This window comes from Acomys russatus, chromosome 16 (genome assembly GCF_903995435.1).
Source record: "Acomys russatus chromosome 16, mAcoRus1.1, whole genome shotgun sequence".
NCBI classification, from domain to species: Eukaryota; Metazoa; Chordata; class Mammalia; order Rodentia; family Muridae; genus Acomys; species Acomys russatus.
The window spans coordinates 30,643,489-30,669,316 of NC_067152.1; the positions used below are offsets into that span (position 1 = coordinate 30,643,489).

At 41.6% G+C, this 25,828-nt stretch overlaps 1 protein-coding gene across 7 annotated transcripts in view; it reads right to left on the reverse strand.

Moving 5' to 3' along the window:
- The window catches only part of Kansl1 (KAT8 regulatory NSL complex subunit 1), a 128,752-nt gene that overhangs the window by 88,595 nt on the left and 14,329 nt on the right, over window positions 1-25,828 (reverse strand). The window contains exon 1 of one of the 7 annotated variants that reach the window (XM_051158833.1): window positions 15,231-15,372. The exons of 5 other annotated variants lie outside the window; for them this stretch is intronic. The gene's annotated coding sequence lies outside the window, so the exon portion shown is untranslated. Of the gene's footprint in view, window positions 1-15,230; window positions 15,373-25,828 lie in introns of those variants that run through there. One more of the 7 variants, XM_051158837.1, reaches the window with a different exon arrangement.

A 25,828-nucleotide genomic window follows, 5' to 3' on the forward strand; every position in this document is an offset into this window, starting at 1 on the left:
GCTCTCAGAAGTCACAAGAGCATGAGATTCCCTAGAACTGGAGTTACAGAGATGTGAGGCAGGGTGGGTGCTGGTGCTAAGGAACCTAACCCAGGTCTTCAGCAAGAACAAGTACTCTTAACCATGGAGCCAACTCTCCAGCCACCAAAATTAGATTAAGTTTTAAAAGGAAAACCAACTAGATGACCAAGAATTTAAATCACAAATATTCAGATAATGGGATATATGCAACACAGAACAGCATTGCCTATCTGTGTTTACTGATATAAAATGTTTTGTTAAACAAAAAACAAGTGTTATGCAATTTAGGAAGTTCATTTTATCAGGTATGTAGTAATTAATAACTTATCCTTTCTAATGTCTACACCAGAAAAAGGTATTACTTGTTAATAAAAGCAATAGAATAGGAAAACGTTTTTAAAAGCCTAAAATACAAGTAGAGGAAAACATTATAGTACACTTTCTTTCCTTATTAAACTCAAGACAGTGTCTCAACTAAGTAATTCTGTAGTCCAGGCTGGCCTCGGACTCAAAGAGATTCACCTGCCTCTGCCTCCCTAGTGCTGGGATTAAAGGCGTGTGCCACTATTGCCCAGCGACCATAGTAAAATTTAACAAACCATTGTTAAATTTAACAAACTAAGCAAAATGTTGATGAAAACAATCACAGCAATGTCAATTCTATAAATCCCCAAAAAGTATCACTTAACAATGTAAAACCAAGACAGCTCAGAATTACTAATCAGATTGAATCCCAGAACCAGTGAATACAAAAGTAGGAGAGAATCAACTCTACAAGAGTGTGCTCTAGTCTCCACACACACACTGAAGCACACATGTGAGACGCGCGCGCACACACACACGCGCAGCACAAACACAACTATATTTTTTAAAATGGGGGAAAGGAGGCCAGAAATTGTTTAATAAATAAAACAACAAAACTCTGTCAAACTAGGAGCTGGAAAGATAGCTCGCTAGTTAAGAGTACTGGTTGCTCTTCCAGAGAACCTGGGATTGGTTCTCACCACCCACATACAGCATCTCACAATGGTCTGTAACTCCAGGTCCAGGGGGTCCAATACCCTCTTCTGACCTCCACACACACCAAGCATCCATGTGGGGCTCAGACACATACGCAGGCAAAAACATTTATGCACATTAATTAAATTTTGAAATTTTTAAAATCAGAGCTGAAGAGATGGCTCAATGGTTAAGAACACTCAGTGCTCTTCCAAAGGACCCAGGTTCAATTCCCAGCACCCACATGGCGGCTCACAACTGCCCTTAACTCCCAAGATCTGACACAGGCAAAACACCAATGCACATAAAATAAAAAATTACAAAAAATTTAAGTCACTCTTTAAGCTTATGATAAGTCATCTTTCTTTAAAAGATCCTAGGAATTAAAGGCTATAATTAACTCATACATGGGCGGTATATTTAGGACTAGGATTATATTTCCAATTTATTGACGGAGCTAAAAGTCAAATTATATATACAGAATAGGGAATTCAAGTCTGATATATGCTCATTTTTAGCTAATCTAATAGTTGACAATCTGACAAGAACAGATGCTCATCTGGACATTGTGGTACATGCCTATGATCCCAGCACTAGGGAGGCCGAGGCAGGCCAGACAAGGTTGTGCAATGAGACCCTATCTCAGAAAAAAAGCAAAAACAAAAACTGTGCAGTACCTGCTGTCACTGCCATAAATTAATTTTGTGAAGCAAGTTTGTAGGAACAAAAGGAAAGAATCACCAAAGCAAGGTCTAGTTATAGAAAAGTGAGTTGGGTATAGTATCTCAATTCCAAAGCAGTATTTTAGAAATAGATGGGAAAAAATGCCTTCAGAAAACACATTTGGAAGAGCTGACAAGATAGTTCAGCCAGTTAAGGAGTGGGCTCCAAAGCTAACCACCTGAATTTGATCCCAGAACCCACTGGGTGAAAGGGGAGACCAGACTCCTATGGGTTATCTCTGCCCTCTACACATACACTGTGGCACACCCACACATGTACAAAGTTTTAATTGAAAAAATATTTAGAAAGCTTCCCTAATGGAGAGTCACATAATCCAAGAAGTGGTAGCACACACCTTTAATCCTAGCACGCAAGAGGAAGATGCAGGAGGATCTCTGTGAGTTCACGGCCAGCTTTGACTACAGAGAGAGTTCTAGGACAGTCGGGTCCGTACAGAAAAACCCTATCTCAGAAAACAAAGCCAGGCATGGTGCAGCATGCCTTTAATCCCAACACTTGGGAGGCAAAGGGAGGAGGATCGCTGTGAGTTCGAGGCCAGCCAAGGCTACACAGAGAGATCCTGTCTTGAAAACAAGACATAGAACTACTATTACCATACACAGCATCATCCTGAGGAATGCAAGACCGGACAAAACACAACTATACAAGTCCTATGTTGTGGTTCTATTATTCATTTTTGTTGTTTAAAGATTTATTTATAGTGCTCTGCCTGCTTGTACCCCTGCAGGCCAGAGGAGGGCATCAGATCTCATTATAGAGGGTTGTGAGCCACCGCGTGGTTGCTGGGAGTTGAACTCAGGCCTCTGGGAGAGCAGTGCTCTCTCCAGCCCGGGTGCTATTATTCTTAATTGTCACACAGTTTCGAGGACAAACTCCTTAATGCACTACAAGTGTCACCTGTAAAACAAAAACATATACCCAGAGGGAGAATTCCTCAACTGCAGCATTGCTAAAATCTTGGATTAGAAATTTTTGTTATGGTGGGGAGTGAAGGGCAATTTTGTGCTCTGTTGCAGAGTGTCTAACAGAATCTCCAATTTAATAGTTAGGTGCCTCCCCCAAAATCAAGTGCACCCTCAACAACAACAAAGTAAAACTAAAACTCCCTAAGAAATTTTAACTAGAGATTAAAATCTCTCCCCAGTGCTCTTCTGAGTACTTTAAGTCAGACCCTAAAAATACGAACATTTTTATTCCTTGTAATTCTCTAGTCAGCAACTCAAATGCAGACTTACCTGTAAACATGTACAATTGGGGGAGGGGAAAGGAGAGAAAGGGGGGGAGACCCAAGCTGAAGGGTTAAGGCAATCTGGCTAGCCAATAAGCCAAGTATTACAATAAACCACACTTATACTGAAAATGAAAGCAAAAATCAGATTTTAAAAATCCTACTTTTCTAATATGAATGATTTTATTTTTCAATTAAAAAAATAGTATCATTAAAAAAAAAAAATCCTACTGTTCCTGGCCGGGCGTGGTGGCACACGCCTTTAATTTCAGCACTCGGGAGGCAGAGGCAGGCAGATTGCTGTGAGTTCAAGGCCAGTGCCTGGTCTACAAATCGAGTCCAGGACAGCCAAGGCTAGCACAGAGAGACTCTGTCTCAAAAAACCAAAAAATAAAAAAATTCTACTGTTCCTATTAGGGTTTTCTCACCATTACCTCACTACTCTACACAAAGCAAAAATTATTTATCCTTATTTTATGTACATCCATGTTTTGCCTGCATGTTATGTCTGAATGAGGGTATCAGATCTCCTAGAACAGGAGTTACAGGTAGTTGTAAGGTGCCATGTGGGTGCTGGGAATTAAACCTGGGTCCTCTGGAAGACCAGTGCTTTTAACTGCTGAGCCATCTCTCCAGCTCATAAGAACACCTTTTTTAAGTGCAAGAAGGTTAAAAAAGCATATACAAAAACTTGTCAAGATTTCAGTTGAGCTATAAACATTAGTTAAAATTTCAGTATCAAAGACAAGGACAAGAAAATGGTGATGTTCCTTTCTAGCGAGAAATGGCATGAAGAAAAACCACAGTACATACTAATATGGTTAATATAAAGAATGTAGTTTGAAACACTGTCATGAATGGCCAGCATTTACTCAGGCTTGAGAAACTGTTTATCATTATCAGTTTCTCAAATGTGAGCTGAGTTCTACAGAGACCAGTTGGACAGATGGATTACAAGCTAAAAAAACAAACAAACAAAAAAACAAAACAAAACAAAACAAAAAAAAACAATGTGGAGAGCAAGGATTAATCAATACATGAGCACAACTATGCAATGAAAACCTCTCAGACTGTCATCAAAGCAAAATATCCTTTAAAAGCTTGAACTTGAACCAGAAATGTGAAAGGGCTCAGTCTACACGAAAGTCAAATGGTATATTTAAAAATGTAATATTTACAAACACAACATACTGAGAAAGCTCTCTTATCCATGCTAATTTCACCTTAAGATCAAGTTCTTTCATTTCTCAGGCTCTGTATTAATAGCTCCACCAGTGCAGACCATGCCTTGCACAAGCCACACCCAGATCATCCTAAGGGCTTCCTGACTGCTACCTTCAGCCCTGCCAACTATGCATTACTCTTCCATCACCTCACTTCCATAGTCTCAAAGTTGCCACACTGCTTTTCCCACAAGTTCAAATTCCTCAAGAAGAAACCTAAAAATAACATCAGGGCCAGAGTACACCAGGATATCATGGACCAGAAACTCTGTCCCCAGAGACCCTGACTCACTAATTTTACTATAGTGCTATATCTTCCTCAAAGACCTTTCTATTCCTTTAGTCCCAAAGGCCACAATCCCTAGCAGCTCCACAAAAACCTCTCTGGCTACTCAGACTCTTCTTACCTTTCCTTCCTGCTTAAACTATATGATGCACTTAAAGTCAACTCAGTATCTGAGTGTTTCCCAACAGCCAGCTTACTAACTCTAAGAAAAGCAAAATTCCTTGACAGGTAAGTCTTTTACATGCTTACATGGTATCTAGATGATACCATAATCGTTAGGCACCATCACGGAGATAATTAAGAGTTCCCCAAAACAGGCCTTCAAATACAAACTAGTTTTGTTAGAAGAAAATCTCATCAACTGAATAAATCAGCCGGCATATTACAGCTTTAGGAGGAGAGGAACTACAAAGTGTATCTGTAATCAAATAACCGGAAGCTACACAGACTTTGTTTTTGTTTTTTTCTGATACAGCGTTTCTCTGTGTAGCCTTGGCTGTCCTGGACTCACTTTGTAGACCAGGCTGGCCTCAAACTCAGAGACCCGCCTGCCTCTGCCTCCCAAGTGCTGGGATTAAAGGTGTGTGGTAGCACCGCCACTGCCACCACTACCTGGTGGTACAATCTTAAATATCAAAATAAATGCATACCTAGTGTGAAATAAGCTACAGAAGGGCAACAAAATCATTTTTTAATGTGAGTCTGACTACCTTAACAGTTTCATAAGGCAATTGAGGCTCTTAACTGAAAATGTTTCATAATTACTTAGCGTACCCTAACTGGAGGAGAGGTTACTAAGAGTGCTGTTCATGGGGCCATAGAGAAGGCTCAGAAGGCTTTCTAACAAGCTTGAGCTCTTCAGGGTTATCCTTGGTGTCCAAATGGTAGGAGAGACCCAACTTTCACAACAAGTCATCTGACTTTCTCACACCCAGGTATACACCCACCCACATGCCATGGTACAAGTGTGCCTACATACACATAAATAAATGCAAAACTGCTGTTTACAAACATTAAAGTTAGTCAATGTTCTGTTTTACATAACCCTTTTTTAATCTTCACAGTACCATTGTTTAGTAAGTCCTACTGTCCTTATTTTATGAATGAGGAAAACATGTTCCAAGATAAGTAATTCTCTCAAGGTCACACAACTACTAAGTTGCAAAGGCAAAATCTCCTAAGTTATTTTTTTAATCTATGTATATATGGGTGTGCCTATGAGTTTCCAGTGAGCAGCCTCATGTAGGTGCTAGGAACCAAGCTCCCTGGTCCTGTCAAAGAACAGGAAGTGCTCTTCACAGCTGAGCCATCTTTAGCCCCAGGCTCATACTTAAAATTTTTACAGTAAACAGAGTTCAAGGCTAGAATTAATATGAAAGGACCCTAACTGCTAACATTAAAACTTAAATTTTAGTCTTTAGAGGAAAGTCAATGAGAACACCTACTATCTATTATCTCCAATACATATTTATTAAAATGCATATCAGTGAAAGCACTGTACTGAGCACCTAACAAAGGATAACAAGATCCAGTAAAGGAAGCCACGCAGAAGTTGTCAAGGTAGGCTGTGCAGAGGAAAACAAGTCTAAGTAGAATTCATGCAATTAAGAATCCTATAGCAAAGAAAATAAAGAAATAAAATAAAGAAATAAAGAAAACCAAGCCGGGCATGGTAGCACACGCCTTTAATCCCAGCACTCGGGAGGCAGAGGCAGGCCGATCGCTGTGAGTTCGAGGCCAGCCTGGTCTACAAAGTGAGTCCAGGACAGCCAAGACTACACAGAGAAACCCTGTCTCGAAAAACCAAAAAAAAGAAAGAAAGAAAGAAAACCAAACTGTTCCATCACTATACTCAAAACCAATTTCTGCCCTTCAATAAATATTCCCTATGTAAGTGATTTCAATCAGTGGTTTGTCCTCTAACACAAACACCTCATTATATGTCTACTAATGTCAAACCATGGACTACAAGAGACACTAAACATTAGTCTCACTAATGTCATAAGATATAAATTAGGTGTGAAGAGAGATTTTTATGTTTTATCTTTATGTGTTAAGAAAAGCCAGGTGGTGGTGGTTCTCACCACTCAGGAGTTAGAGGCAGGCAGATCTTTCTGAGTTCAGCCTGTCCATAGAGCAAGTTCCAGGACAGTCATGGCAACACAGAAAAACCCTGTATTTAAATTATAAACAAAAACAAGGGGATGTGGCAGCGCACACCTTTAATCTCACTCAGGAGGCAAAGGCAAACGGATCGCTGTGAGTTCGAAGCCAGCCTAGTCTACAAAGTGAGTCTAGGTCAGCCAAGACTACAGAGAAACCCTGTCTCAAAAACAAAACAAAACAAAAATAGAAAAGGAGTGGGACAGTAAGATGGCTCTGTTAAAGGCATTTGCTGTCCAGGACAGCCAGGACTACAAGAGAAACCTGGTCCAAAAAAAAAGTTTCCAAGAGAGAAAAACATTGAGTGATTCTGAGGGTGGCTACAGCTTACTCCACACTTCGTGCAACCAACTCACAGGACTCAAGGGTCCTGGAAGTATTTGAAATGGACATGGACTCTGTCTACCCCAGCTTCCCATAAGATAGACACTTGAGCTAACAGGTGGGACAGCAACTCCATCCTGAAACATAGAAGCAGTGTAGGACACTCAAAAATTTTAAAAGCCAAGGGGAAAGGTGGTCAGTGGCAGAATGATCAGCACATTCACTACATTTTCAGTGCCACTGCCTTACTTCAGAACCTCATTATGCACAATAATTAAGGCACTAGTAGTAATAATCTCCAGCTCCTCTTCTTTCTTTCATCCAGTCTCAACAAGTCTCCAATCTTGCCTCCACTGTCATAATGACTACATCAAAGGCAAGAATGGAGGGAAGGAGAAAAATCAAATATTATGTTATGCTTAGACTAAGAATAAATTTCAAATTCTCTATCTACTCTCTTAGCATTGAATATCATTGGAAGCTCTTTACGTTCTGTCCTCACTACGCTCACCTGAATATATAATTCCGGGCTCCTCCTTTATCTTTACCCAATCTACTCTTTCAAGGTTTAGCTCCAATTACAAGGCCATGCCAGTATGTATTCCAGCCATTGCTCCCTCAGGACCTCATCATCTGTTCTCCCCTGACACTCTGGGCATAAACAGTATAACACAAACTCACAGATTTCAGTTCATTATTCTTTAGGCTATGCATTTTTTTGTTTATGTATTTATTATGTATACAATGCTCTGCCTGCCTGTACACTTGCAGGCCTGAAGAGAGCACCAAATCTCATTATAGATGGTTGTGAGCCACCATGTGGCTGCTGGGAATTGAACTCGGGACCTACGAAAGAGCAGACAGTGCTCTTAACCTGAGCCATCTCTCCAGCCTAGGCTATGCATTTCTTAAATACAGGATGGTTCGTGGTAAATTTTCTACAAGCAGCACAGTGCTAGCAGACCAGACCAATATACGCTAAATAGCCCACGCATTTACACTGGATGAATCAGGTGCAGATCCACTAGGAGTTAATTGGAATATCTGGTCTTGAGGTGACACAGTCTAAAGTATTTACCAACTGAATATTGGATAAGCCTTTCAATCTTAAGATCCACTCATTCACATAGCCAAATAAATACCTCTACCTGAACTGGAAAATTTAAGGCAAGGTTTCATTATATGGCCCTGGCTGATCTAGAACTCACAGAGACCTGCCTGCCACTGACTCCTATGTGCTGGGATTAGAAATGTGCTCTACAACTGTTTGGAAAACTTTTTAACTATTTATTACACTTTGAAGGCACACAATGTCTACCAAATTTTAAACGCAATTACTCAAACTTTTTATCTAGCAACGGTACTTCTAGGAATCTACCCAACCGGAAGTACTTTCCTGGGAGTACTGTAATATTTTTAAAATAGTTTAAACCCACCCTTCCTGTGGATGCCTTCTCTGACCTCCATCTAAGCAGATCTCAGACTAACCCTGAGATGCCTCTCTATTTTCTCTCTCTCTCTCTTTTTTTTTTTTTTTTTGTTTGTTTGTTTGTTTTTCAAGACAAGGTTTCTCTGTGTCGCCTTGGTTGTCCTGGACTCACTTTGTAGACCAGGCTGGCCTCAAACTCACAGCGATCCACTTGCTCCTGAGTGCTGGGATTGAAGACTAAATGCGTGCACCACCAGGCTCGGCCAAATACAGAATGCTTATCTCTAACAAGCCTAGTGGTTTTTGAACAGTCCTAAAATGTAAGACTTCTTGAAGAGCCCAAGCCAATTCAAAAAGAAAAGGGTTATTCTTCAGGGTTCACAAATTCCAGAAATCCAACTAAAGCCTACTTTATTCCTTTAAATTGAATTAATGATTAAATATATTTTTCAGTGCCAGAAAAACGTTAAAAATTAATACTAACTGCCTTCGTTTGTTCTACTGAGAGGTTCAAGAGTATATGGTGTGGAATAAATTACCAACTACAATAAATGTATGTATGTGTACATATATATCTATATACACATATGTACACATACATATATGTACACACACACACACACACACACACACACACACAGAGAGAGAAGAGACAGAGAGACAGACTAACCCTATTCTCCAAATATAAATAGCTGAGTGAAACTTTCAAGACTTAAATATTTCCTTGTGCATGTGCTTGTTCATACATGTGTTTGTGTGTGTCTAGAGATCCCACCCAGGAACTCACAAGAGCTAAGTATTCTACTAAGCTACACTCCTTATCACACAAAACACACACACACACACACACTTCGATAAAATCTCTGCACTAATAAATGTTAATCCCCTTCACACTCTCTTGAAGTACTAACAAGCACTCAATCAAGGCCAAACAGCAGGTGGTGAGGACACCTGGGTATCCACTCTCATATTGTTACTCAATCTTCTTATTCCTCAACACTCCCCTCCAACTGACCTTAAACTGCTCTATTTGTTTATTTATTTATTTTTTAAAAAAGAAAATAAAAGGTAAGGGACTTCATTAATTTCCTGCCCCTCAAGCAACTTAAGCAACTCTTTCTAAACTTTTCTAAAATCTCCACTCAGATTTCTGGTTCAGGTAACAACTTCAGCAACAAAAATTACACTGAATTTAGCTCTACTTTATATTCCCTGACTCCATCATTTAGAGAAGAAATTTAAATACAAAAACTGAGAACAAGAATTAAAGCACAGGGGGCTGGAGCGATGGCTCAGAGATTAAGGGCACTGGCTGCTCTTCCAAAGGTCCTGAGTTCAATTCCCAGCACCCACATGGTGACTCACAACCATCTACACTGAGATCTGATGCCTTCCTCTGGCCTGCAGGCATACATGCAGGCAGAACACTGTATAAATAATAAATAAATCTTTAAAAAAAAAAAAAAAAGAATTAAAGCACAACAACAAACTCAGGGCCAGTAACTGTATAAATAATTCTGTGGTCATTATAATGCTCAAATTCTATGAAGCTGGTTTGAAATCTTAGGAAAGCAAACTTGTGAAAAATCGTTCTTTATGCTGGCACACACCTATAACCTCGGCACCCAGAAGGCTGATGCGAGGCTCTTAAGTTAGCCATAGTGAGTCGGAGGCCTGCCTAATAAACCATGTGTTGAAAAACTAAAGGTTGGCATTACAGCTTAGCACCACAAACAAAAAGCAGCTTTTATTAAACAATTACTATTTTCTGAACTGTGGTAGCCAATAGAAGATTAAGAGTTTAAAGGGGGAGGGGGCACAGAGGGCCATTAAGAGAACTTAAAGGTTCCTAGCACCTTCATCAAGCAGCTCACAACCACCTGTCTCTGGCCTCCATGCGCATCTACACTCTCACATACCCACATACAGACACACACATACACATACCTAATTTTAAAAATCTATTTTAAAATCTGAAATAAGCAAACAAACCCAACAAAACCAAGCCGGGCAGAGTGGTACATGCCTTTAATCCCAGCACTTGGGAGGCAGAGGCAGACAGATCACTGGAGTTCGAGCCAACCTGGTCTAAAAAGCCAAGTTCAGTTCAGCCAAGATAACACAGAGAAACTCCCTTTCAAAAAACGAAAACACAAACAAAACTAACAAACTTAAGAGGTCCTTCACCTTGGGGGGAAAAAACCTTCTTAGTTCATAAATGTTTACAATGTTCATTAAAATATTCATATACAATCATTAAATTTTTCTTGCAGACTAAGTTTTTCTTTCTTGAAACAGGGTCTCAACTATGACACTCTGGTTGTCCTGAAACTTACTATGTAGACCAGGCTGGCCTAAAATTCAGAGATCCATCTGCCTTGTCTATACAGGGATTAAAGATGTGTGCCATTTTGTCTGGTTTCCACACTTGTTTTTCATTCATGAGCTATGCTCTTTAATTTGGGCAAGTTTATTTCCACAACTTAACATTTTGGCTTTTCCTTTACCCTATCAAAAATCAGAAAAAGCTTAACACAAAGAAAAAAAAGTCTATTCCAACACTTGTGAGTCTAAGTTTTTGGGAAACTGCTATTATCTAGCTACGTATTTCCAATACCTCACCAACCAAAACCCAAGACCTGTAATGAGCACAAACAAATTTCAGAGTATTATCTTCACTGTTTATTTATTGTTTTTCCCTCCGAAAAAATGGTTGTCTATGTAGCCTTAGCTGTCCTGGACTCACTTTGTAGGCCAAGCTGGCCTCGAACTCAGAGATCTGCCTGCTTGCCTCCCTGAGTACTGGGATAACAGTTGTGCACCACTGTGCCTGGCTCGTCACTGTTTACTTTTAAAAGAGTTTCTTCGTTTTAAATTAGCTCCTATCTTCACTGATTAGGCTGTTCTGGTCTCAGGAAGGGCATTTTTCATTAGTGTCCTTTCCTTGGAATACAGTGCAGGTGTCTCAAATAAATTGGCCCCAACACCTGAACTGCTGATTGTCTAGTGCAAACAAGATTCAGACCTTTTCCTTTACCTAAAAAAAAAAACAAAAAACAAAAAACAAAAAACTTAGTTGTCTTTAGATTTTTTTTTAATCTATAGCCGGACATATTTAGTTTCTAACCTAAGAAATTCCACACTAGCTTACTGACGAAACAAAAAAGAGAAGCCATACACCACTATCAGAGTGCAGCCCCTCATCTCAAAGTATGGCTCTTCTTGGTGCCTCTCATTACCCAAGATGGTGAGCTCAAAATTGAGGTCAACAACAACAAAAGGCAGACTAGGAAAGGGTTGAGAATAGAGGCCATCAACACTCCAAGAGATAGGAAGCAGTATCTTTTGAGTGTTATTTGTAGACTGAGTAGTTAGGGGTCATAGAAACAACCAGAGATAACTGCTAGTCAGCACCACAACATACTTAATCCAGACTATTCCATCCAGACCAAGGAATAGACAGGTCTTGGAACCAGGGGCAGTACAAATATATATATAACAATTTTTCCAGAAAATCACTTTCATTTCTGTGTCCTAACTGCCTCACCAAAAAAGGGTGGTGGAGGAGATGATCCCTAGGAACCGCCCCCACCCAAAGAATCTGAATAGAAAAAAACAAAGATTACTGTTTAAACCCAAAGCTTTCTGTATACAGTATAGACTGTTTTAAAGACTGTTCTGAAAAATTATTTCTATAACAACAAAACAATTTCACTCACAACTACAACTACTCAATACTAAAATACCTTTGAAAAAACAGGCATCACCAACCCTATGTTTTTGCAGATCACATTAAACAGCTACCAAACACGAGCCGGGCGTGGTGGCGCACGCCTTTAATCCCAGTACTCGGGAGGCAGAGGCAGGCGGATCGCTGTGAGTTCGAGGCCAGCCTGGTCTACAAAGTGAGTCCAGGACAGCCAAGGCTACACAGAGAAACCCTGTCTCGAAAAACAAAAAAAAAAACCAAAACAAAACAAAACAAAAAAAAAAAAAAAAAAAAAAAAAACAGCTACCAAACACAGCAAACCTAAAATTTGTTCACTTTTAAAAGTTCACAATTAAAACTGTTTTCTAGCTTCCAGAATTTTCCTCAACAGGGTAGTAAATTACCAAAAAAATCAAAGAGCACTCTGCAGACTCAACATTACAGTAAAGCATGGTAAGTCAGATACTAATGGTCTGAGCAAGGTTTTCAGGAAAAATGCAGCAACCCGGTATATCCGCAGAAAGGCCAAAACTCTAAGTATCCCCAAATCTGTATATAAATTACTTTTTTTGTTGTTTTGATTGGCTGGTTGGGTGTTTGTTTGTTTGTTTGTTTGAGACAGGGTTTCTCTGTGTAGCCCTAGCTGTCTTGGACTCTTACTTTGCAGACCTGGCTAACTTGAACTCACTGAGATCTGCCTGCCTCTGAATCTCTGATGCTGGGCGTGGGCAACCTCACCTCAACTGATGACTCTTTAATTGTGTACAGAAACAAATCATAAATATTTACTTCATATACACTTACATGATAACTACCTTCAGGAGAATAAAGATTTAAAAAATTAATGTGAAAGCAGCTGGGTGTGATGGTGCACCTCTTTAATCCTAGCACTTGTGAGGCAGAGGCCAGCCTGGTCTACAAAGCAAGTCCAGGATAGCCAAGGCTACACAGAGACACTCTGTCTCAAAACACCAAAAAGAAAAAAAAACTAACATAAAAGCTAATGTTTCCAAGTAGTTCACACTTCAAAAATAAAGTCAAACCACCTCAAGTTCAGAGGTCACAAGCAAATAACACCAAATATTCTAAAGGTCAAAAGAACTGTACACTTTTTAGCTAAACCTAGTAGAAATCCAATTCAAAATTCCATGACTGAGGATCGTTATCTCACACTTACAATACATTTTTTAAATTTCCAAGGGATGAGCATTTTTACCTTGCCTTATTTTTAGAGCAACACATCACACTGCACCTATCACATGACATGATGTAACTGTTAGCAAAGAAAACGGTTCAAGCCATTGATAACATACATGGCAGGAGAAAACAGATCAATGCTACCCAAGATTACATTTCATATTTACTTTTTAAAGCTAGTAACTTATCTAGAAAAAGAAAAATGTACTTCTGTATTTTATAGTTAGAATTTACCCACTTATGGAGAAATCTGACATGAAGAAATATACAACCAGTAGTATGCTTCGTAAACAATAATTAAAAACAACTTCTCTATCAAAAACGCAACAAGAAACACATCAAAAGTATGCACTGTTAGAAGGGAAAAAAAGGTCTCAATGGACAACACCTGCAGTTAATTGAAAATTTCTGAATTGGTAAGAATATATAAGACAAGGAACCAAGTACAGCCCATAGAATAGGGGGAAGGGAAACACGCCCACTTTATGCCTTTGTAAATACTGGTACTTTAAATGACCTTAAAAACAAAAACAAAGGGGGGGGGGTCGTAATACAAACTACAGGCCATTCTAAGAAACAGAAATCAATGTAATGTAACGATTTTCCTTTCTTGAAAGTACTTTTGAGAAGAAGTTCTGTCTGTAACTATATCATGATTATGCAAGGCAAGGATTATGTAATTTTATCGCTTATTTTAAAATGTTCTCCGAATGTAGTTTAAAAAAAAAAAAAAAAAGTAAAGCACTGTGATCTCTCCAATGGGCAGAGGAACGCTTCCCTTAGCTACAATTTAAAATATTGAAATACACCCCCAAAACAAACAAACAAACAAACAAAAACCCACAATGATTACTAGCCACGTGACGGAAGGATATGGCAACAGCAGGCTTGTGAATGGAGGGGAGGAAAGCTAGGTTGGAGGACTAGCGAGATCTCTCTTAACTTTGGGGACTGCAGGATACGAGTCTCTCGATCCTTAAGGTACCAAATTCTAACCCCTAGGAGTTGTAGCGCTAACACCCTCAAGTGCGGTTTTATTAATAGGTCACGGAAAATGCTCCAGTGACCTCCAGGATAAAGGAGGAAAAAACAGGCGGAGGAAAGAGCAATTTAAAGTGGCGCCATCATGTCACCCCTTTTCCCCTAAGGCAATCAATAAGCAATAGTTAAGTAACGAGTTTCTCTAAAAATCCACATTGGGATTCCAACATGGAAAACAAAAGGATTTCTAGGTAAAACATGGGAGTAGGATTGTTTACAATATGGAAAGCAATTATAAACTATTTGCTGAGAATCAAAAGACCGTCAGCCGGAAACAGAACCCCCAAAAAGCAGTAAGATTCCAACTCACTTAAAAGCAAATAAATACCTCTTCCTCTTCAGTTAAAAGGGATGGGGGTGGGGGCTGCCTGAGACTAGATTCGAAAACGCAAATGACCTCAATATACAAACAACAAAAATGTTAACAATCAAGAGTTGTGATACAAACCGTAAGAGAGGCATGCAAGATGTGTTCGGGCAAAGAAAGGCCTTTTGCAGTCAAGAGAAGTTCAAGGCGAGAGCAAGAGTTTGTTTTTGGTCTTTTTTTTTTTTTTTTTTTTTTTCACGGAAATAAACCATGTTCTCCAGGCCGCCTTTTTAAATAGAACGCCAAAGGAAAGCCCGGCGAACGAGGCGGCAGCTGGTGGGGAAGGGCCCCCGCACACCCCCGCCCTTGGGGCGACTCCCAGCCCGGACCCGCAGCGGGGAAGCCCGGAGAGGCCATTTAAAGTTCCGGGGATTTTTCTTCCCCTGCCCTGCCTTTCTAGTTACAACTAACAAAGAGAGGGAGAAATGGGAGCCACAGAGAGAGCGAGAAGGAGAAAGGGCAGCGGGAGGAGGAGGAGAGGAGCAGCAGCAGCACCTACCACGTGATGGAGGAGCGTAGCCCGGGCGGATTCGGCCCCACAAAATGGGCGCAGTTTGCAAACAGCCCCCCGGCCTGGGCGCCGAGGACCAGCGGGCGGGGGCGCGCGGCAGCGGCTCCGGCCCGGCCCGCCGCTCTCCTCCCCCCCGGCGCCCGGAGCCGCCCTGACTTTCCGGGCGGGGGGGCGAGGCGAAGGGGGAGGGGAAGGCGGCGGGGAGCGGCCGCTTTTTCTTCTCTTTCGAGCCCCTTTTCCGGCCTTCCTCCGTCCCGGCGGGGCCTGGGCACGGCCGAGGACCGCAGCCCCGGCGGGCGGGCGGGGGCAGAGGGTAAAGCCGCCCCCCCGCCCCGCACAAACAAGCGCCGCCGTCTGCAGCCCGCGCCCGCACCCTGGCCGCCACCCCGGGCTCTTCTTTCCGGCCGGGGAGCGCGCTTCGGCTGCCCCCCTAGCCGCCGCGGCGAGACGAGTCGGTTTCGCTTCGGCGCTTGGTTCTCCCGCCGGCTCGGCGAGCGGTGGCGGTGGCGGCGGCGGCACTGGGAAAATGGCGGCCGAGCTCCTTTTCCCTCCCCCCCTTTAATCTGAAGCGGAGGGAGAATGGAGCGAGCAAGCGAGCGGGCGAGTGCCGGGGACACGGGGAGGAGGGACAGCAGCGCCTCCGCCGGCTGCGGCTGCGGCGGGCCGCTCCGCCCCGGCGCGCCGCCAGGGGGCGCCCGCCTCGCCGCCCCCGCGGGCTGCCAGGAGGCGCGGCCGCCGCCGCCTCAGTCATGGCTCCTCGCCGCGGCCGCGGCTCCTGCACCTCAGTTTGCGGAAGCGGGAGCCCGCTGCCTGCTACGTGCGGCGGCGACACGCGGCACTGCGGCAAGCGGCGCGGGGCCCTCGCTCTGGCCGAGGGGAGGCTAACCTGAGGCGCCGACGCCGCCACATTCCCTCCGCGCTGGGCTGGCGGTACCGCGCGCCGGTTATGAGGGCTGCCTGGCGCGGCAGAGCAAGAGGACGTGAGCGAAGAACTGTGTGTACAGTGAAGGAAGGGGACGCTGCTGCGGCCACGGTAGCCCAGGCCAGCCGGGCTCTGAGCCGGGCAGGAAGCGCCCTGACCAGTGACGCGGTCCTGCCACCCGCCCTTTGTCCTACACCCGGCTCTGAACACTGCAGCACACGGCTGGCTGCTAGCCCTAGCGCCACGCTCCGCAGCCGCCAAACCAAAAAATAAGCGGACACCATTGCGCAGGCGCGAGCTAGGACCGACTCCGGGCTAGCCCGGGCAGGGGCAGCTGGGAGCTAGAGGGGAAATGATGACCCACCAGCGCCGGGCCCGCTGGGAACTGTAGTTTTCGTTAAACTCTCTTCTTGTTTTTAGTTTTCTTGGTTTGTCAGATCCGCCAAAATAGACTAAAAAGCATTCATTACACAAAAATATTTGTTTCTTGCTCTTGCTACCACCAAATTAAAGTTCACTGCCGCGCTAGAAGTTTTAACAATTAACAACAAAAGCAAACTTGTCATATTCCTACCAGGGTTGACTTAAAAGCCGTGGCACCTTATTCCTCGTACAGCTAATTTGTCGGTACGAGATTGATTCCTTCCTCCCAAATAAGGTCTTAATATGAGAACGTTTTCTGTATTTTAAGAAACTTAACATAGTCCGGGCGTAGTGGCACATGCCTTTAATCCCAGCACTCGGTAGGCAGAGCCAGGGAGATCTCTGCATTCAATGCCAGCCTGGTCTACAGAGGGAGTTCCACACAGAGAAACCCTCTCTCGAAAAGCAAACAACAAAAAAGTTAATATGACGTAAAGCACTACATTACACAATACAAATCCACTCCCTCTAAAGCTAAAGATGCCAAAAAGTTATTAGGACTTACTAAAATTAAATAGCATAAAATTTGTCCCAAATCACCAAACTCAGCAGATGAGAAGGGTATTCTATTAAAAAGAAAGATGCAAAATGCTCAATACTTTTTTGTGTGGTTTACCAAAACCAGTATCCGGTGTTATGTGTCATTTCAGCTAAAAAAAAAAAAAAAAAAAAAAAAAAAAAAACCAAACCTATTGCTGCAGAACAGTTTTCGTTACCCCACAAAGCCAGGTTTCTGCAACATCTGCATCTATATTTCTCTTGAGTTTCCATCTGTATTTTTGTTTTATTACACTCTCAAACATAATTGTGGTTCTCAAATACCAAAGGCAGGAGGCAGCATAGAGTCCTAAGGTCAAATCACACAAGGATAAACTGATAAATTTATACATATTTACATCCACATCCAGAAAAGATCCTTAGTTTGGACTTTTTAATCTATAGTAATGCCACAGAGGATGTTAATACAGGAGGACCAATAACTAGAGTCCTGATCTAAAGACTACAAAATCTAAATTAACAGAATAGAAATAAGGCAAACTTTTCTACAATATAAACCTAAATATTAATGAAAGAAACTCATAGTATTGTTACTATCCCAACTCTTAAAAACTTGACTATCCAGACAGGCTGTGACAGCCCATGCCTTTAATCCCAGCACTTCGGAGGCAGAGGCAAATGGATTTTTGTGAGTTCAAGGACAGCCTGGTCTACAAATCGAGTTCAGGACAGCCAAGGCTACATAGAGAAACCCTGTCTTGAAAAAAAGAAAGAAATATATAATAAAGATTCAATCATTCCCATGAGAGAAAATGTTATTTGACTTTTTGAGTCTTACTTATTTTACTTAACACAGTTCCATACTTTTGTTATTTTAAAAAGATAAAAAATAAAGACAGCAGATGTGATGGAGATTGATTTACATTCAGAATTTTAGACACACCAAAAGATGTTTTCTTCAAAACTGTCAAATACAAATAGCCAAAACACTAAGAATGTAACATTTATATAATTCCTGATTGTGTCATGGTTATTCTTACTATAGGTAGTTTATTGTATATATGTAGAATAATATAAATGTGTATGTAAAAAATAAAATACATAAAAAAATAAAGACAGCATCAAATTTACTGTTTCTTATTCACTTTTAAAAAATCAAGTTTACCGCGGTAATTATAATGTCTCACAATCCTGTCTCAGAAAAGAAAAGGAAAAAAAAGATATAAATGATTAGAGATGGCTCAGTGTTTCAATTCCCAGCACCCTGCTCTTCCAGAAGACCTTGGTTCAATTCCCAGCACCCACATGGCAGCTTACAACTGCCTGTACCTCAAATTCCAGTGGACCCACCTCCCTCACACAGACATATATGTAGGCCAAACATCAAATATACATATAAATAATTTTTTTTTAAGGACTTAAAAAAGCTGGGAGGTGCTGGCACACACCTTTAATCCCAGCATTTAGGAGGCAGAGGTAGGTGGATCTCCATGATTTCAAGGCCATCCTGGACTACAGAGCGAATTCCATGACAGCCAGAGCCTCAGAAAAACAAAAACAAACTTGACTAGCCAGTCATAGTGGTATGTGCCTTGTAATTTCAGCAGGAGGAAAGGAGAGGCAGATGGATCTCTGTGAGTTCAAGGCCAACAGACACTGAGTTCGATGACTGCCGAGGCTGGGCACAGAGACCCTCTCTCAAAAAAACAAAACAAAAAACACCACCAACAACAAAAACTTCACTACCTAACTCAAGCATGTTGATGAATGCCTACAATTCTAACATTTAAGTGGGCGTGGGGAAGACAGAGATCCAAGCCTACCAGAACCACAGTATAGCCTGTCCAGAAAACTAGGAACACCAAGTTTATAAACAAGTGTATTTTAAAAACTGACCCTGGAGCCGAGCAGTGGTGACACACGCCTTTAATCCCAGCACTTGGGAGGCAGAGGCAGGCAGATCTCTGTGAGTTCCAAGGCCAGCCTGGTCTAAAACGGACAGCCAAGATAACAGAGAAATCCTGTCTCAAAAAACAAAGAAACAAACAAACAAACAAAGATCTATCTTTAAGATACCACCAACATCAAAGTAGGCAGAATGGATATCAGGCAAGAACCTTGGTCCTGATTACATTTACATCAACACAATAACTAATTCTGACATGTTAGTAACAGATTAATTTCTCTTATTTTAGAGTATATACTCCATGAGAACCTGTTTCAACAACAACAAAAAAACTTTCCTTTTTATAAACTCCACATGGCCAGGCATGGTGGTGCACACCTTTAGTCCCAACACTTGGGAGGCAGAGGCAGGAGGATTGCTGTAAGGCCGAGGCCAGCCTGGTCTACAGAGTACGTCCCAGGACACTTAGAGCTATTACATAGAGAAGCCCTATCTTGAAAAACCAAAAAATAAAAAATAAATAAACCCCCAATGAAGTCAAGGTAATTTTCCTCCTCATGCTAATACCACAGTCCCAAAATTAAATAAATATATTCTCTCAACATAGAAATGATCAGATATTCATAAAGAAAAAAACTGATTCTAAGACAACTTCATAAATTAACTATGTTGGCAACAAAACAGTAACATTCAAAAGGCTAACTCTGAAACCACTTCTAAAACTAGGAATGACCTGGGAACAATTCAAAAGATAGCATTAAAAGTCAACTCCAGGCACAACCACAGCATCCTATAATCTCAGCTACTGGGGAGTCTGATGCAGGCAAATACTGCATTTGAGGCCAGCCTGAACCAGGAAGAGTAATTCCATCATTGGCAGAGTGCTTAGCTAACATCCAAAAAATCTCAGCCAATCCTTGCCACTACATCACAGACAGGCCCAGACTATAATCCCAACACTTGGGTGGAGGCAAAAGTTAGTTTTTTTCCACTACATGGACAGTTTAATATGGGATACATGAAATTGTGTCTAAAAAAAACAGTGAATAATTTTTCATAAGTCAGTTGCCAATTCTAAAGCTATAACAAAACATAAAATCTGATCTGGTGGCAGAGTAGACCTAAGGATTTTAAAAGATGACACAACTGTTCCCTCCAGTGAAAAGGCACATCATTCTTAGGAAAGGTCATTCCCTTCCCCAACCTCACCTCTCTGTGTATGTGTATTTCTGGGTTGGGAAAGCACGTGTTATATATTCAAATATACATAGTCATAAGCAGGCCAGAGAGGACCTCAGGTATACTCTTGTATTCCTTTATTTTCTATTTTTTTGGAGACAGGGTTTCTCTGTGTAGCCTTGGCTGTCCTGGACTTGCTTTTGTAGACCAGGCTGACCTTGAACTCACAGAGATCCGCCTGCCTCTGGCTCCCAAGTGCTGGGATTAAAGGCGTGCGCCACCACGCCCTGTTCAGGCATTGCTTTTATGTAGGTGCCATGTTTCAAATTTAGGTCTCTGTGCTTATAGAATAAGTACTCCTAATCACTAAGCTATCTCTCCAACTTAATCATTATATATATATATATATTTTTTTTTTTAAAGATTTACTTATTTATTATGTATACGGTGCTCTGTCTGCATGTACCTCTGCAGGCCAGATCACATTATAGATGGTTGTGAGCCACCATGTGGTTGCTGGGAATTGAACTCAGGACCTCTGGAAGAGCAGCCAGTGCTCTTAACCTCTGAGCCATCGCTCCAGTTCTTTTTTAAGCCGTAGATTTTGGGATTCTATATATACATAAGAACATACAGTGCAGGGCTGGAGAGATGGCTCAGTGGTTAAGAGCACCGCCTGCTCTTCCAGAGATCCTGAGTTCAATTCCCAGCAACCACATGGTGGCTCACAGCCATCTATAATGTGATCTGATGCCCTCTTCTGGCCTATAGGTGTACATGCAGGCAGAGCACTGTATACATAATAATGAATAAATAAATCTTTAAAAAAAAAAAAGAACATACAGTGCAGGGTGTGGTGGCACATGTCTTTAATTGCAGCTATGAGTTCAAGGCCAGTCTGGTCTACAAAGAGTCCAAGACAGTCAAGGCTAACACAGAGAAACCCTGTCTAGAAAAACCAGGAAAATCAAACAACAAACAAAAAAAGAACATACAGAAGCCAGGTACCCCTTTAATCCCAGCACTGGGAGACAGAGGCAGGTGGATCTCTGTGAGTTCCAGAACAGCCTGGTCTACAGAGCTAGTCCAGGACAGCCAAGGCTACACAGGGAAACCCTGGAGGGGTGGGGCACACATAGAATGAGAAATGTCTGAAGCTACTGAACAAAAAGGAAAAAACTAGCTAGGCACGGTGATGCACACTTTCAATCTGAGCACTTGGGACGCAGAGGCAGGCAGACCACTTGTGTTCAAAGGGGAGAGAGAGGAGATGGGGGAAAAGGAGGAAGAAAGAGAGAGGGAAGAAGTGTGTTAGTTCCATGACAGCCAGAGGTATATAAGAGAAACTGGTATTCCCAGCACTCAGGAGGCAGAAGCAGGTGGATCTCTGGGAGTTCCAGGCCACCCTGGTCTACAAAGTGAGTCCAGGACAGCCAAGGTTACACAGAGAAACCCTGTCTTGGAAAAAAAAAAAAGGAGTGGGGGTGGGGTGGAGAGATGGCTCAGATGACTGCTCTTCCAGAGGTCTGAGTTCAATTCCCAGCAACCACATGGTGGCTCACAATCATCTATAATGTGATCTGATGCCGTCTTCTGGCCTGAAGTGTACATGCAAGCAGAACACTATAAACCTTTAAAAGGGGGGTTGGGGTGAGAGACCCTATCTTTTTTTTTTTTTTTTTTTTTTTTTTTTTTTTTTTTTTTTTGATTTTTTGAGACAGGGTTTCTCTGTTAGCCTTGGCTGTCCTGGACTCACTTTATAGACCAGGCTGGCCTCAAACTCACAGTGATCCACCTGCCTTTGGCTCCCAAGTGCTGGGAGATTAAAGGTGTGTACCACCACGCCTTGTGAGAGACCCTATCTCAAGGAGAAAAAAAATAAAGGAGAAAACTTGTTAATTTAAACAAATTTTGTAATAAAATCAGAAATACTTCTGCCAAAATAAACACAATTATGTAACAAAACACAAAACTGTCGTCCTCTCCAAAATAGAGGCGTTTTTGTTTATTTGTCTGATTAGCTGATTGTTCTTTGAGTAGAGGTCTCCCAGTGTGGGTCAGGCTAGCCCTGAGCTCATGAGCCCCTGCCTCAGCCTCCCAAATGGTAGAATCACAGGCTTGCACTACCATGTCTGACAAAGAAAGCATTTATGCCAACAAGATTCTGGAAAGGTGTGGTGGCACACACCTATAATCTCAGCACTCGGGAGGCAGAGGCAGGTGGATTGTTGTGAGTTTGATGCCAATTTGGTCAACAAAGTGAGTCCAAGACAGCCAGGGCTACACAGAGAAACCCTGACTCGGGGCGGGGCGTGGGAAGATTCTAGAAACACTTGGAGAAAGAAGATAGACCACTCCTAGAGAGACGCACACTACAAAACCTACACAGAGAGGCCTCTGCTCAGATGATGAAACCTGAAGACATTTAGCCAATCATCATGGGTACAAAACTATCAAACAGATGTAATGTTATTGAGAACACGTCAACAAGACTGGAAATCAGGAAATGCTAAAGTCCTAGCTTACCTGTCATTCATCTACAAAGAAATCCTACATAATTTCCTCAACTTTTTTGCTTTTTTGATTTAGACTAACAAAATTCAGGATCCAGTATTATTTTCAACCATAATTCCTACATTAAGACATTAAGGCATAAATTTAACAAAATTATCCCAAATTAGCTAATTTCAAGTACGCAATAAAAACCAGTAATATCTAGTTGAAACTATTTTCTGTGGTAAAAGGAGAGGAAAGCCAGGTATGCAGGTGTTGTGTCTACTATCCCAGCTACTCGGGCCGGGAGAAGGCACATGCCTTTAACCCCAGCTACTCAGAAAGCCAAGATGGGAGGATCTCCTCATCCACACGGCCAGACCCTACCTTAAAAAGAAAGAAGAAGGCAGGCTGGAGACATAGCTGCAAAGGACCCAGGTTTGATTCCCAGCTCACACATAATGGCTCACACCCATCCATAACGCCAGTTGCAGGATCCACCACCTTCTTCTGACCTTTGCAAAGGCAATAGGTATGCATATGCATATACACATTTGCAAGCAAAACACTCATACACATAAAGTAAATAAAAATAAAATATTTTTAAAAAGAGAAATGCCGCTGGGTGTGGCAGAGCACGCCTTTAATCCCAGCATTCGGGTAGATCGCAGTGAGTTCGAGGCCAGCCTGGTCTACAGAGTAAGTCCAGGATAGCCAAGGCTATACAGAGAAGCCCTGTCTTGAAAAAGCCAAAACCAACCGGGCATGGTGGTACATGCCTTTAATCCCAACAAAGACAGGCAGATTTGCTTTGAGTTCGTGGCCAGCCTGGACTACAAAGGGAGTCCAGGAACAGCCAAGGCTACACAGAGAAACCCTGTCTCAAAAGGCCAAGGAAAGAAAAAAGAAAAGAAAAATCAAAACCAACCTACCAAAACAGAGAAATGCTTTCCAAGGCATGATACAACATACCTGTAATCCTAGTACTGGGGAGAGTAAAACAGAAGGATCACGAGCTCATGGGCAGCCTGGATTACATAATGGTTTTTGGGCTAGCCTAAGCACAAACAAAACTGCACTAAAAGAAAAGGGAAGGAAAAAACAAAAAACAAAACAAAACTTCACAATGCCTGCAATATCCATGGTAGTACTATCAAATTATGACTTTGCCCAGCTCAACACGGTGGCACACACCTTTAAACACTTAGGAGGCAGAAGTAGACAGTTCTCTGTGCTCTCTAGGCCAGTCTGGTCTACGTAACAAGTTCCAGGACAGCCAGAAACACACAGTGTAAGAGTCTATTTAAAAAAATAAAGTCATGCACTATCATGTCCAGCTCAAAAAAAAAAAAAAGTTTAAAAAAACCTTGTTACTAGTATTTAGACCCACAGACCAAAATTTTTCTTTAACAATAAAACCTGTATTCTTAATTAAAACATTTTGGGGGAGTTACTGATGATTGAACCCATAGTCTCAAACATGCTAAATACATAGCCAACTAACACGCGTTCTACTTTATATAACCCCTAAATCTACTTTAAATGTCACTAGAAATGGACAAACTTTTAAAGCTCTATCATTCATTTTCTTTCATCCATAGACATTTATTAAGCTGGGGGGGGGTATGATTAGACGCTATATGGTTCATACATACAAAGAGCATTATGGATCTATTCAATGTTATTTTAAAGGGGGAAAAAGATCAAGGTTAATAATTTACAAAGATCAATTAGTAAATTTTTAGGAGGCTTAGGCTTCCAATTCTCTCTTCTGAAACCTTTTTCTGAAGACTGCCTAAATTATCACAGAAGTCTAAAATTAGGTGTTACTTAAAAGCATACCCAAAGCAGGGTGGTAATGGTACAGGCCTTTAAACCCAGCACTCAAGAGGCAGAGGCCAGCAAATCTTCTGAGTTCCAGGCCAGCCTGGTCTGCAGAGCAAGTCCAGGATAGCCAGAGCTGCACAGAGAAACACTGTTTCAAAAAAACAAAAAAGAGAGCACGCCTTAATCCCAGCACTTGGGAGGCAGAGGCAGGCAGATCACTGTGAGTTCCGGGACAGCCTGGTCTACAAAGTGAGTCTAGGACAATAAGGGTACACAGAGAAACCCTGTTTCTTTCTTTCTTTTTTTTTTAAAAGGATTTATTTATTTATTATACAATGTTCTGCCTGCATGTACACCTGCATACCAGAAGAGGACACCAGATCTCATTATCGATAGAAACCCTGTTTCTAAAAGCCAAAAAAGTTAAGGGAGCCAATAGGCATCAGGAATCTAAAGTGTTAGACTGGTCACCTCTACCATAAGTGTCTCAAAATAAGCAAAAAAATCTCAAAGGGAAATTCTGTGACCTAATCTAATCATATTGAGTTCTACCTTTTCATTCTCAAGTTTTTGCTGTTGCTCCGGGAGACACTTCTAGGCTTCTTCTTTATTCTGATAGACTTTTAAACATTAATTATATCTTTAACTATTTTATCTTCATTGAGTAATTAGGCAATTAGACACTTTTCAATCAAAGCCATTATTACTCTGACACCAAAACCAGATAAAAACCTCATGATAAAATTATACAGATCAATATTCTCTATGCTAGTTATAAAAATGTTCAATAAAACAAAAATGAATCCAGAAGCAAACAAACAAAAAAAAAAGGAGTACCTTTGCTAAACGTAGTTTTATTCCAGTAATTCAAGGTTAGTTTAACAGCTGTAAGTCTGTTGTAACATGCATTATTATAGGGCAAAACCGCATGACCAGAACTGGAGAGATGCTCAGCAGGTAGGAGCTCTGGCTCACGGAGGAGTGTGACCTCCTACAAATCCAGTTCTAGGTGATCCAGCGCCCTCTTCTGGTCTCACTGGGCACTGCATACATGTATATAAATGACATGCATGCAAGCAAACATCCACAGAAATAAAAATGTTAAATTTTTTAATACGCCAGGCATGGAGGTACATGTCTTTAATCTCAGCACTCAGGGAGTCAGAGGCAGGCAGACTGTGGTGAGTTCGAGGCCATCCTAGTCAACGAAGTAAATCCAGGACAGCCAAGGCTACAGAGAAACCCTACCTCGAAAAACCAAAAGAAGAAAGAAAGAAGTCTACTTTTATTGCAGTGCCTATAATCTTGTATATAGAAAATACTAGATAAAGCCAGGTG